General features: G+C 47.2%; 1 long non-coding RNA gene across 1 annotated transcript; it reads left to right on the top strand.

Moving 5' to 3' along the window:
- The first annotated feature begins 5,136 nt into the window (after nucleotides 1-5,136).
- Nucleotides 5,137-6,739, top strand: LOC141424094 (uncharacterized). The gene is made up of 3 exons (XR_012448934.1): nucleotides 5,137-5,993; nucleotides 6,292-6,359; nucleotides 6,562-6,739. It is a non-coding gene; the product is annotated as an uncharacterized lncRNA (long non-coding RNA).
- Nucleotides 6,740-8,256: the final 1,517 nt, after the last annotated feature.

Raw genomic sequence — 8,256 nt, 5'->3', positions numbered from 1 at the left:
GCTCCATTCCTTCCTCTTCCGAGTTACCGTCAGACTCTCCAATGGTCAACGGCTGAGTTTCCAGCCAGTCCATGATATCCATATACTCCTTCACAACTTCAGGTGGGATGTCATCGGACGCCTTGTTATGCTGCTGCCCCTGGTATGTGGGTGCTGGTGGAGGAGCAGGCTGAGCCTTTGGGCTGGTCTTTCTGGTGGTACACTCTAATCATGGGAGAGGAGGAGGATACATGCATGCGGACTCTAGGTTGGCCCAGCTATGCTTGAAAGGGCAGTGTTTCATGAGCTACCTGAACCCAAGATCTGACACGAGCTATTTCCATGCCCAATACAAGACCAAGGGCACCAGGTTCCTCAGGCTCTATGGGATTTTTGGCTCACAAGAGCCAATGGGTAGCCCTGAAAGCATACTCCATAGGAAGTACAGTCGCCTTTAGCCACTTGGACTCTGACTTCAGATCCTGGGAGAATAAGGGTATCACTACCTGGCTGCTTTGAAACCTCAGGTGCTGGAGGTCTCTGAGGATCCAGGCTCAGTGATCCTGGAGGAGGCTGGGAGTGCAAGCCCATCATCAGTTGTAGTTTGGGATTCTCCATTTCCTCGGCAGCCTCAAATTCCATGAACCTGGGGCACAAGGAATCAATGACTGAGTTGAGAGAGAGGAGATGCCTGACCCAGGAGATTGCAGATTACATGGGAGAACCACAGTTCTGGAGACACCCTCTATCTCCCAATGCCTGCAGGGATTCAAGTTAGGCCAATTTTACTTAGCCATATCCTTGAGTGACACCACTTCAGACCTATCCTGTCCCTACTGATCATCATATGATGATGTGACGGCAAGAGCGGGTCAGGGGTTGCAGTGATTGTAGACATCATCTGGGGTCTTGTACCAGATCCCGAGATCCTGAGTTTGAGACTAGAATGAGTGCAATGATGAACTGGAAGTCAAAGGCCCAGGGGAGATCAAGATAAAGCATAAGCTAAACAGAGAGGATTTGGTTGCTTCCCTCTGAAGACATATTTGCTTGTTTAACTGACTTTTGTTTAAGAGATTGTTTGTTTGTGTCAACGGACTTACATGGGGAACAAAACAGTAAGGACTGAGGTATGTGCTTGAGATATGAGAGGATGGCCACCCTTGAGCACTCTCACTCCACTCTTACCCTCTTCTGGGACATCAGGTTACAGCTGAGAAGTTTCAGGCACAAGGGTGTCCCCAACCTATCAAGCTCCACAGATTGTGGGCCGGGTGTGCAACTCAAGACTCATGGAACATCCCTTTGCAAAACTCAAACTGTTGGATGGGAACGCATGGATGGATGCTTACCGCTCCACAACCTGTTCCTCACTCTCACACCCAGGTCATTCCATAGACCAGTGAGGCTGGGGTTATGGGAGTGCCAGAGAATGCATTGCCAGCAATCCAGGTAGAGTCGGGAGCAACCTCCTGGCTAGCAAGGGTTTGAGAAGTAGGGCCCTAGTCAATAATTCTCTTGGCACTGTTTTGGTGACAAGCTCCTCTAGACCCAGCTGTGCAATCCTCTCTCTCCCACCATCCAGCCCAGGCTTGGATTCCTGACTCACTTTCCTGCCATCTCTTCATAGTCCATCCGGTCGAAATTGCTTATGGATTCCCACTCCTTCAAGCCTCTCCATAGTCCCTCCTCCATTGACATGGTGGGCGTCCGCCGGGCCAGGGACCTAAGCACTGGGCTGTAATTGCTCAGGATCAGTCATGGTACACAAGCCACTGTCCATTCCCAAGTGACATAGTCTAGTATGTGTCTTTGTCCTCCTCACCCCTGCATACTTTCATGATCTCCTCCCAAGTTTGTATCATACTGCCAGGACACAGTCTCATGCCTAAATCATTAAAACCCACAGCTGCTGTGTAACCTATGAGTTCACCATAGTTGTGTATTACAAATTGATGAATTTGTCTCTCAGAAACCACATATTTAAGTCCTTATTCCCAATGTGAGGATATTTGTTGATGGAGCCTTTGGTGGGAGCTAGAGTTCAATGAGGTCATTGAACTGGGTCTCCCAGGATAGATTAGTACCTTTGCACAAAGAGGAAGACAACCCATGCTCTCTCAGTCATATGAAGATTCAATCTAGGCATCTATGGGGTAGAACCCTGAACAGACAGGGAATCTGACAGCATCTTGATCCTGGTACTACCAGTGTCCAGGACTGTGAGTAAGGAATGTCTGTTGTTTCCAGTCACCAGCCTGCAATAGTCTGTATGGTGGATGTGCTTACTGACACCCTGCAAAGGATGACCTGAGGCCTAAATCTAAATGTGTGGCCTCTACTGCACCAGAATTCCTCTGTGACATTTGTCCTCTGTATCAGTATGACAATTATCAACAAATGAAGAACCATTGCACTCACACACATGATGATCCAGCAACATAAAGCACTGTAATCATGTCATGGTTACTGAGTGGTATTTCTGATATGTTACTGTCTTGAAGGATGCCACCAAACTCTGTGCATGTCATATTATTCCCTTCTAGGAGCTCCAGGAGAAGCTCCCAGCCATCTGAGGAGAACACTCACATCAGAAAGCAGGAAAGCGCTTCCACTTCACGAACGTGGGGAAGGTTCCTCCGGACCAGGGTCTTGAATTTCTGCCAGCGCCTGAAGTTGTTGTAAACACTGTCCTGTGATGACATGTCCTCCTCAGGCGTGGCCTTGTCCTTGGATGTTGCCAGGCCTCCCTCCACGCATGACCTGTGTGATTGTGGTCCTGCATTCACAGGCCACATGATGGGGGCCTGGTGGACAAGTGGTGGTGGCGGTAGTGGCGGAAGACCCAGGAACCAGTTCCCCTCAGCAGCCTGGCTCTCAATTGTTGTTGGGGTAACAGCAACCTGGTTCACGCTGGGTGATACCAGCACAAGGGAACCAGGTTGCTGTGTGCCCCCTAAGTGCAGCCCTGGGGGCCTCCAGTTGACAGGGGCCTGAGAGACACTGTTAGTATTGTGTGGGGGCTGTGCCGTCCCAACCGGCACAATGCGGTGGGATGGCACAGCCCCTGAGAGGCCACAACCCCCATTGCCTGCCAGCAAAGGTGGCTGGTGGGAAGCAGGCATCAGCAGCAGAGGACTCCACTGATGGAGTACTGGAGTCACGATGGGGGGCAGGGTTTGCTGCCACATTGGCGGGTGTGCTGGGCCAGTGGCAAATTGGGGAGAGTTCAGGACTGCTCCTGTAGTTATGGGGAAGCTAGGGCTGGGGATCATGACCGGTGCCAGCACTGAAGATGCTGTGGAGAAAAAGAAAGTGGTGCATTAAGGAGGGAGATGGTACCAGAGGAAGGCTCTCAATTCCTGGGTGTCACTGAGAGTCATGGAAGGATTCTCATCAGGCCATGTTTGTGTGACAGGAACCTTCAGGAGTTTGCACAATTTCCTGCTCTCTCTCTCTGCTTGATAATTTTTCCATTAGAGCATTTTCCCACCTTTACAAGATTCCCTGACACCTCTCTGCTGAGAGCAACCAATCATCTTTCCTGGAAGTTTAGAAACCCCTGGGTGAGCATCTCGCTAGAAAACCCTTTTCTCTGCAAGTCATCTCCCAAGGCTGCAGTTACTTTGACCACTTTGGTAGCACCTTCCCCCTTAGCACACTCATTAAGGGGCTGGAAACCCATTCCAGTGACAGTTTCTATCTCCCCAAGTTCCCCCATGTAGGTTCCAAATTCATTCTAACCCAATCACCTCCTCAGTCTTCCTTTTCCCCATGCTCCTTATGAAAACTCCCTCTAAGATTTAGGCTAGTGGCATCCAATCCCTCAGTACCAACTCACAAGCAAGTTTCATGACCCTGAAGAAATGACACAGCACTGAAGCATTTCCCTCAAACTCTCCTAGGACACCACCATCACACCATCCCTCCACTGCTAATAAACCATGTTGATGTGCGCTGTCTCTCTTCTAGAAGGAATTGATCCAGGGGCTCCCACCCTTTTCTTGACCAGTATATTTACAGGACGTGTTTTTAGGTCCCTCTCAACTGCTCCCCTTATTCTGCCACAGGATTCCCTAGCTTCAATAGGTGAGGTGATGGGGGGAAGACTAGGACTATCTACCGCATTTTCTTCAGCTCCATCATTTATCCCCAGGGGTGAGGCAATTTAAATTTGAGATGAATTAAAGGGAGACAGAGAGAGACCATGTTCTTGACCTGCAGGCTTACCTGCACTTGAAGGCATCGCCATAGGTTTGGACACTAGCCAAGACAGTCTGGCAGCCTCCATAGTGCGACAGACCAAACTGTCTCGAGGAGCTGCTAAGGGTCCAAGTCAACTGGGAAAATTTAAAAGTAAACAGGGTGGAATGAGGTCAAGACATTCTGCAGTGTGGGGGAAGGGCAGACCATCAGGGATAGGATAGGTAGCAACATTCCATAAAGGGCCAGTGGACAAAACCCTCAGATTCCCTTCAAATAATAGATTAGCAAGATTATTGGTGTTTCTGTAGGCATTTTTAAAGGTTTTCCTGAGATCATAGCACCACCAAAGTGGTATGAACTGATGTCCCCTTTCTGTAGTTCACTTTCAGCCAACCTGTTTTTTTTTCTCCCCAAATTGCATTCCTCTTCAGAGGCAGGCTCCTTAGCAATTTCACCAATGGTCGCACTTTCTGAACAAAACTCCACACATAATTTCAGGGAAACACTGGAACTGATGGCAAGAGGAGGATGGGTTTGATAATGACATGGTCTTATGAGATCCAGTGTATTTGCTTGCTGTGTGCACATCATTCTTCAGATAGCAGTCCTCATGTCTCTTAAGATGGTGCAGTTCTGTTAAAAAAAAAAGACGGTGCATTTCTGAAATGCATTCTCTACCACCATCACTTAATGATGACCCTTTGTTGGAAAGACCTTGATCATGTAGGAACCACAAATGACCTACAGGACCCAAAAAGCACTCACTTCTTTTTGGTTCTGAGAGTTTTTATTTGCAGTACAGAGACACAAGTGTGTTTGACGTTTCTCTCACAAAACACAGTCATCAGTTCCTGTGTTTCAAAATGATAGGAACTAGAACTCATATTTTGTGTTGTCACAAAACTGCCTGGCCAGAAAATTGTTCAAAGAGATGTGGAGTGACTGTCTAGAGGATGGCAACAAAATCTTCTGTGTGACAAATTTCTCTATGTGAGAGAGGATCAAATTGTTCCCATATTATTTGGGAAGTGGGTAAAAATTGGCCAAGGTGGTCAAGTTGATTAAAAGTATAACAAAAATTTGCAAAGCAAACATTTCTGAATCAACATTTACTGGGAGATCTCTATGTGTCAAACAAAGGGAAAGAGTAGGACAGTATCTAGGAATAGAATCAGACAAACCTGGTGTTAAGAGAGGTTTCCAGCTCTGAAATTCTGAGCCAGAAGTGTTCTTCAATGGAATTTTGCAGACACACAGGGTTTGATCGACATGAAAAACGGTGGGACAAATGCATCCAGAGCACTCTCCTAAGATGAGTCGACACTGCTTTAGGGTGGACTGTGTAAGTCTGTCAGGTAGGATGGTGTCTAATTGTACGGTGGCATGGTACTGATGTTGCAAATCCTGAGTGATCAAGTCCAACATGCTGGGTTTAAGGAGGGAGTGTCGCAAAGATACCACCAGGAGGCATTACATGGGGAATGTCTAAGAGTAGCTGAGACCCCCTATTTCCTTCACTTTGAAAGGGCGCGCGGGACCCAACTAGTCCTAACTGCGCATGCGTGTGTGTTAGGGATGGGCGGGGGCGGCTCTCGCTCGCACGCCATCGCGTGGCCGTGGCAATCTCCACTGCCCTTCAACTGTCGCCAGCATCCGTTGCTGATGCGGTGATGGAGACCCACAGGCACGAGCACAGAGGACCTCGTCCAAACCGTCCTGCATCCCATGGTGGACTCCAAAATCCGTTAGAACTATGGAAGAAAATGTGACGCTTCACGGATATGTAGGACCTGGCAGCCTCCTCACGGGTGAGACGTTTTGCTTTCTGCTTTCCGAAGCATACCGCACTTTGTCTGTTTTGAAGTGTTCTCCTTTCCTTGCTGGGGCTTGGGGTGACTGCAACTCTGGGAAGCTCACATCAGCTCGGTGTTCTCCTGGTGAGGTAGTCTAATGCATTTCATTTTCTCTCTTCCGTTGGGTGGATGATCAAAGATAGAGTTAGAATGTTGAAGATTTCCTCAGCAGCCCTCAATGCCTTCAGCCTCCCTGGGATGCACCCAAGATTTTTCTTGGTCTGGCTCATTATGCTGATCTATTTCTTCCCAGGAACCCTCAGTACCTCACGAGGCAGGCTTGGCTTGTGCAGGATGATGAAGAGACAGCACTCCCACTAGGTAATTAGCTTCTTATGCTTTCGATCTTTGCCTCCCAAAGTTCATGTGTTAAAGACTTAGATCCCAGCCAAAGACCTTATTTGGTACTGGCCACCTTTTCAGAGGGGTGAGCCTAGTGCAATGAAAATAAGATATTTAGATATCTTATTATTGATCAGTGCAATGAATAATAAGTTATTCACATCAGATATGTAACTTTCAGGATGGATTGGCACCCCAGCCGTACTCTCTGTGTCTCTGCTTCATGGCCACCATGAAGTGAGCTGTATTTCTCACCATGTGGACTGCACTATGATGGACTGCCCCTCCACAGGCTTAAATGCATCATCACATCAGGCTGCCATGCATCAGGGCCAAGTGACTACGGAATGAAATCTTTGAAGCTCTGATTTAAAATAAATTCTTTTTATCCATTAATGATGTATATTTCGATTATTTTTTCATCACGACAATAGCTGGATAACTGAAAACTGGTAAACAGAGTGTAATTCTTGCTGTGGCTATATCTGACTGTATTTCAGAAGCCTGGGTGACTGACTTGCTTGAGCATTGTGCACGTTTGTTGCAGCAGACTAGATGAAGCCTTCAGTGCTGGAAGCAGAGGTTAATGGGTGAGTAGAGTGGAATCTCTGAGGAGGAGAATGCTGACATGAATGCACTCACAAGGTTTCAATTAGGATCAAGGACTCTACTAGGAATTGGACTAGAGGCTACTCATTTGCATTCTGGCACAAAACTTGTTTACACTTTGTCCATTCACCAAGTGTTTGTGTGACAATACATTTCAATGTGGCAGACTAATTAATCTGTTGAAGCAATTTCATTTAGTGTCTGAAAAGTGTGATGCTGGTTCCCTTTAGCCAAATTTATAGTGATATTTGCACACTAATGGCACAGCACTAATATTTTCAAACGTAGCCAAGGAGTAGTGATGTGAAATTGAGGCCAAGCAGAGTGTGATAGCTGATGAGGTTAGTGTCATAAAATAAACCAGTTCCTTTGTGCTGCTTGAAAATGCTTTCAGGGCATCTTGGGAACTAACACCCCCACTTGTTAGAGTATCATAGCATGCCTTTTTGAGAAAAGAGCCTTAGGGCATGCTTGCTTGCACAGGGTCAACCAGAAAATTGTTTCCTTCTTTAGCCATCAGTAAACACAGAAGCCTTAGAGGCTATGGTCAACGTGCTCCGAACTACTTAACACGGTCCATGTCATGCTTTTGTTATTGCTTGGCATTGTCCACATACGTGCTGGTATTGCAGGCATTCCGAATGCAAGAGCTGTGGGGTCATATAGGTTTCCACTGAAATTTCAGAGGAAATCCTACAGGTGAGGCAGTCTGTGGCCCAGTCTCTGTCCCTGTAACTACCCCAAGAAGGGCCATGAGTGAAGCTGTGAGAGTGAACAAAAGTTGCCATGGAGACTCAGGAAATTAGAGATGCCAGGAAACTTGAATGCTTGATGGGGAAGCCAAGGTAGCCAGAAGATGAAAGCTATGTTCGTGAAGACCTTGTCTACCCCTCTTCCACAAAGTTTATGCTATGTCTTCTTGGAATGACATCTCAGTCTCAAGCATCCTAAAGACTGTCCTGGCTGTGGAACTAGAATCTCAGGGATGCAGTGATGTCACAGATCACTTGAGGTTTTGGACCAGATTTGGGTTTCCTAAGTCTGGAATAAAAATCCTGGAATGATGAGCTAGCAGACGCAGACCCACAGGTGGTCACAACAGACTGGAAGCTAACCTGAGAGGATTGGGTTGCTTCCCCCTTAGAGCAGGGGTTTTGTTTGTTTGGATGGCATGTGTTGGTTAGTCTGTTTTCTTTGTTGTTTTAGGGAAGGGGTTTATAGCAGCAAAAACCATAAGGAGAGAAGAATGTTCATGTGGTGACTGAGA

This window comes from Castor canadensis, chromosome 6, assembly GCF_047511655.1.
Source record: "Castor canadensis chromosome 6, mCasCan1.hap1v2, whole genome shotgun sequence".
Classification (NCBI taxonomy): domain Eukaryota; kingdom Metazoa; phylum Chordata; class Mammalia; order Rodentia; family Castoridae; genus Castor; species Castor canadensis.
The sequence above is the reverse complement of the archived record's forward strand: the minus strand, read 5'-3'. Positions and strand labels throughout refer to the sequence as shown.